The sequence below is a fragment of the Mandrillus leucophaeus genome, unplaced genomic scaffold, assembly GCF_000951045.1.
Source record: "Mandrillus leucophaeus isolate KB7577 unplaced genomic scaffold, Mleu.le_1.0 Scaffold57, whole genome shotgun sequence".
In the NCBI taxonomy this organism is placed as follows: domain Eukaryota; kingdom Metazoa; phylum Chordata; class Mammalia; order Primates; family Cercopithecidae; genus Mandrillus; species Mandrillus leucophaeus.
The window spans coordinates 6,048,044-6,052,655 of NW_012106141.1; positions in this window are offsets into that span (position 1 = coordinate 6,048,044).

Consider the following 4,612-nt stretch of genomic DNA (forward strand, 5'->3'; position numbering starts at 1 on the left):
ACCCGAAGCGCGGCGCGGGCGCCTGGGAGCCTCCACATGAACCTGGTGGCCTAGCGGTCGACGAGACCCGCGGCCGATCAGCGGCCTACTGTCAGGTGGAGCTGAGGAGCAGAGGCCGCCGGCTTTGACTCATTCAGACCTCGCGACTTCCGGCTAGCGAAGAGAGAGAATGAAGTGCTTCCGCCTCGCACTTTCGCCAGGCGCGTCGCCACTCATGTTTCTAATTGTCTGAAGATTAATTTTTATCTACAAGATAGGTCAGAATTATAGGGAAGTGAAGAAAATATAAAGGTATCAGAGGAAAATACTAGAGTCCACGGTTTTGTCGAAAGTGCATGCTGGTGACGGTAGGGCATGCCCTCCAAGCCGGAAGTGGATGGGGCGGTGTCACGTGTTCCGCTTCGCTAGAGGAGGTGGGCACCTGTGTTGGAATCTTGGCTGGCGAACTCTCCTCCCTGCGCACCAGGCTGGACTACGCTAGGACGTGGAAGCCTCCACCTGGATTGCGAGCTTTACTCGCAGTGTGGAAGGTGTTGCCTATTTCATCTCCACAGCTTTGCCGACCCTGATCGCTCGTTTCGGTGGCGTGGTGGGTTCACCCCAGGCTGAGCCAGCGCCTACGCACTGAGCAGAGCCTTTGTGGTAGTTAATAACGAACGATATACAATAACTCCATTTAGTGAGCGCAGGCTATAAGAGAAACGCTACACACACTATCTTATTTAAGCCTCATAGTTCTTACGAGGTAGGTCTGTATCCATCGCTTTACAAATGCGGAGTCCCGAGATATTACCTGTTCAGGGTCACCCAACTATTAATTGGCAGAAACAAATAGTACTGACAAACTGCGGAAGCCTGTTTGTTATTTTTTATTAGAGACGGGTTGTCACTTTGACGCCCAAGCTGGAATGCAGTGGCCTTGTAGCTCACTGCCCCCTCGAACTCTAGGGCTCCTGTGATCCTCCCTCCTCACCCTCCCAAGTACAAATAGGCAAGAGCCACCCAGTGTTTATTTTTAGTTAGTAAAGAGATGGGAAAACTCTATTTAGAGTGACTACATTTAACAAATAAAATTACAGAATCTCAGTTAAATTCGAATTTCAGATAAGGAATAATAATGGGGCATACTTGTATTAAGAAATAGTTGTTTATCTGTTTATTTTTTTTATTTTTTAGGTAGGGTCTTGCTTTTTCGCCCAAGCTGGAGTGCAGCTGTGCAATCTTGGCTCACTGCAACTTCGGCTTCCAGAGTTCAAGCGATTCTTGTGCCTCAGCCTCCCAAGTAACTGGGACTCCCAAGGCACACACCACCATGCCCAGCTAATTTTTGTATTTTAGTAGAGAAGAGCTTCACCATGTTGCCTGGGCTGGTCTCGAACTCCTGGCCTCAAGCAAGCCCCCCGCCTTACCCTCCCAAAACTCTGGGATAACAAGTGAAAACCGCCTCCCCTGGCCTAAGGAATCGTGCACTTCATTGCTATTTCTTTCAAAGGTCTTGAAGAAGCCGGGCGCAGTGGCTCATGTCTGTAATCCCAGCACTTTGGGAGGCTGAGGCGGGTGGATTGCCTAAGGTCAGGAGTTCGAGACCAGCCTGGCCAACATAGTGAACCCCTCGTCTCTACTAAAAGTACAAAAAATTAGCTGGGCATAGTGGCACACACCTGTAATCCCAGCTACTAGGGAGGCTGAGGCAGGAGAATCACTTGAACCTGGGAAGCGGAGGTTGTAGTGAGTTGAGATCGCGCCATTGCACTCCAGCCTGGGCAACAAGAAAAAAAAAAGAAAAAAAAGAAAAAGGCCTTGAAAAACAAATGAATTGCTTTACCTGTAGACCAGAAAGGTCCAGTGTGATAAGTACGGTGAGACCAGGGGAGAGTAGCAGATAAGAAAGATATGCATCCACCAGATTGTGTAGTGCATTCTAAGCCATAGTATGAAGTTCTGGATTTCTTCTAAGAGGGCCATTAGAGTTGTTTTGCTTGCAATTATAGAAAAGCTTTAATTTTCATTTTCTTGAAAGGGGAAAAGCTAAAAACATTTGGTTTTAATTGCAGGAAAAAAAGGTGTTTGATACTGTAATTGTCATTGGCCGCCATATAAATTTTTTTAATTTTTCTTTATTTTTGAGATGGAGCCTCACTCTGCCACCCAGGCTGGAGTGCAGTGGTGTGATCTTGGCTCACTGCAGCCTCCACCTCCCGGGTTCAAGTGATTCTCATGCCTCAGCCTCCCAAGTAGTTGAGATTACAGGTGTGCACTGCCATGCCTGGCTAAGTTTTGTATTTTTAGTAGAGATGGAGTTTCACTATCTCTACTAAATATGGTGATATGCCGTCTCTACTAAAAATGCAAAAGTTAGACGGGGTTTCACCATCTCTACTAAACATGGTGAAACCCTGTCTCTACTAAAAATACAAAAATTAGCCAGGCGCAGTGGCGGGCACCTGTAATCCCAGCTACTCAGGAGGCCGAGGCAGGACAATCTTTTGAACCCAAGAGGCAGAGGTTGCAGTGAGCCGAGATCACGCCATTGCACTCCAGCCTGGGCAACAAGAGCGAAACTCCATCTCAAAAAAAAAGAAAAAAAAGAAAAAGGCCTTGAAAAACAAATGAATTGCTTTACCTGTAGACCAGAAAGGTCCAGTGTGATAAGTACGGTGAGACCAGGGGAGAGTAGCAGATAAGAAAGATATGCATCCACCAGATTGTGTAGTGCATTCTAAGCCATAGTATGAAGTTCTGGATTTCTTCTAAGAGGGCCATTAGAGTTGTTTTGCTTGCAATTATAGAAAAGCTTTAATTTTCATTTTCTTGAAAGGGGAAAAGCTAAAAACATTTGGTTTTAATTGCAGGAAAAAAAGGTGTTTGATACTGTAATTGTCATTGGCCGCCATATAAATTTTTTTAATTTTTCTTTATTTTTGAGATGGAGCCTCACTCTGGCACCCAGGCTGGAGTGCAGTGGCATGATCTCGGCTCACTGCAGCCTCCACCTCCCGGGTTCAAGTGATTCTCATGCCTCAGCCTCCCAAGTAGTTGAGATTACAGGTGTGCACTGCCATGCCTGGCTAAGTTTTGTATTTTTAGTAGAGATGGAGTTTCACTATCTCTACTAAATATGGTGATATGCCGTCTCTACTAAAAATGCAAAAGTTAGACGGGGTTTCACCATCTCTACTAAACATGGTGAAACCCTGTCTCTACTAAAAATACAAAAATTAGCCAGGCGCAGTGGCGGGCACCTGTAATCCCAGCTACTCAGGAGGCCGAGGCAGGACAATCTTTTGAACCCAAGAGGCAGAGGTTGCAGTGAGCCGAGATCGTGCCACTGCCCTCCAGCCTCGAAGACAGAGTGAGACCCTGTCTTGGAAAAAAAAATATATATATATCTTCAGAATTTAATTTAGACATTTTGCCTGCATCAATTGGTCAGACAGATTTATGCTTTCTTTGCTAGATATTTTAAAGTCATAAAACTATTGCTTCCATGATATTTTTAATACTTGGCTTGATTTGTGTATAAGTTAAAACTATGAGGACTGGCTGCTGGGCTCCCCTGAAACCTTGCGCACATTTTGATATGAGCTTTTGTCTTTGGCTTTAGGCCTCTGGATTCTGAGATGTAGACAGGTGGCCATGGTGAAGCCTGGAAACGTGTGTCTGTATCACCTGGACCACCAGCTGTGTGTAAAGCTGAGTGCAGTATTGCCCTGTCCTCCTTGGCGCAACTCTGCATCCTTGTCATGTTGGGAGGGGTTGGAACCTCCACCATCATCTTCACAGCTTTATCCTCTGTACTGGGCTCTATACCTGGTTTGTAAATCCAGGACATAGATGGGCTCTGCCCTTCATAGCTGTCCTGGATGCCACATGGATACTCAGGAACAGGATGACTGGGGTTGGAGAAGGGCAAGGGATATTGGGAAAAGTACCTGTGTCCAATATCTGAAAGACCTTGGTTAAGATGAGACTGGCTGATGCAGGGTTAAGTTAGTTTTGTACTTTCTTTGCTCTTTATTTTATTTATTTATTTTTTGAGATGGAGTTTCACTCTTGTTGCCCAGGCTGGAGTGTAATGGCATGATCTTGACTCACTGAAAACCTCTGCCTCCCAGGTTCAAGCGATTCTTCTGCCTCAGCCTCCCGAATAGCGGGGATTACAGGTATGCACCACCACACCCAGCTAATGTATTTTTAGTAGAAACAGGGTTTCTCCATGTTGGTCAGGCTGGCCTCAAACTCCCCACCTCAGGTCATCCACCCACCTTTGCCTCCCAAAGTGCTGGGATTACAGGCATGAGCCACCGCACCCAGCCACTTTTTATTTTTTTTAAGACAGAGTCTCACTCTGCCACCCAGGCTGGAGTGCAGTGGCAACATGATAGTTCACTGCAGCCTTGAACTCCTTTGTCTCCAACTTTAGGTACACGTCACTGCATTGAACTAATTGTTTTGTATTTGTTGTAGAGATGGGGGATCCCACTATGTTGCCCAAGCTGGTCTCAAATTCCTGGGCTCAAGCGATCCATCTGCGTCAGCCTCCCAAAGGGCTGAAATTAGCAGTGAGACACTATACCTGGTGGCTTTGTTTTTTCAAAATAAATAACTTTCT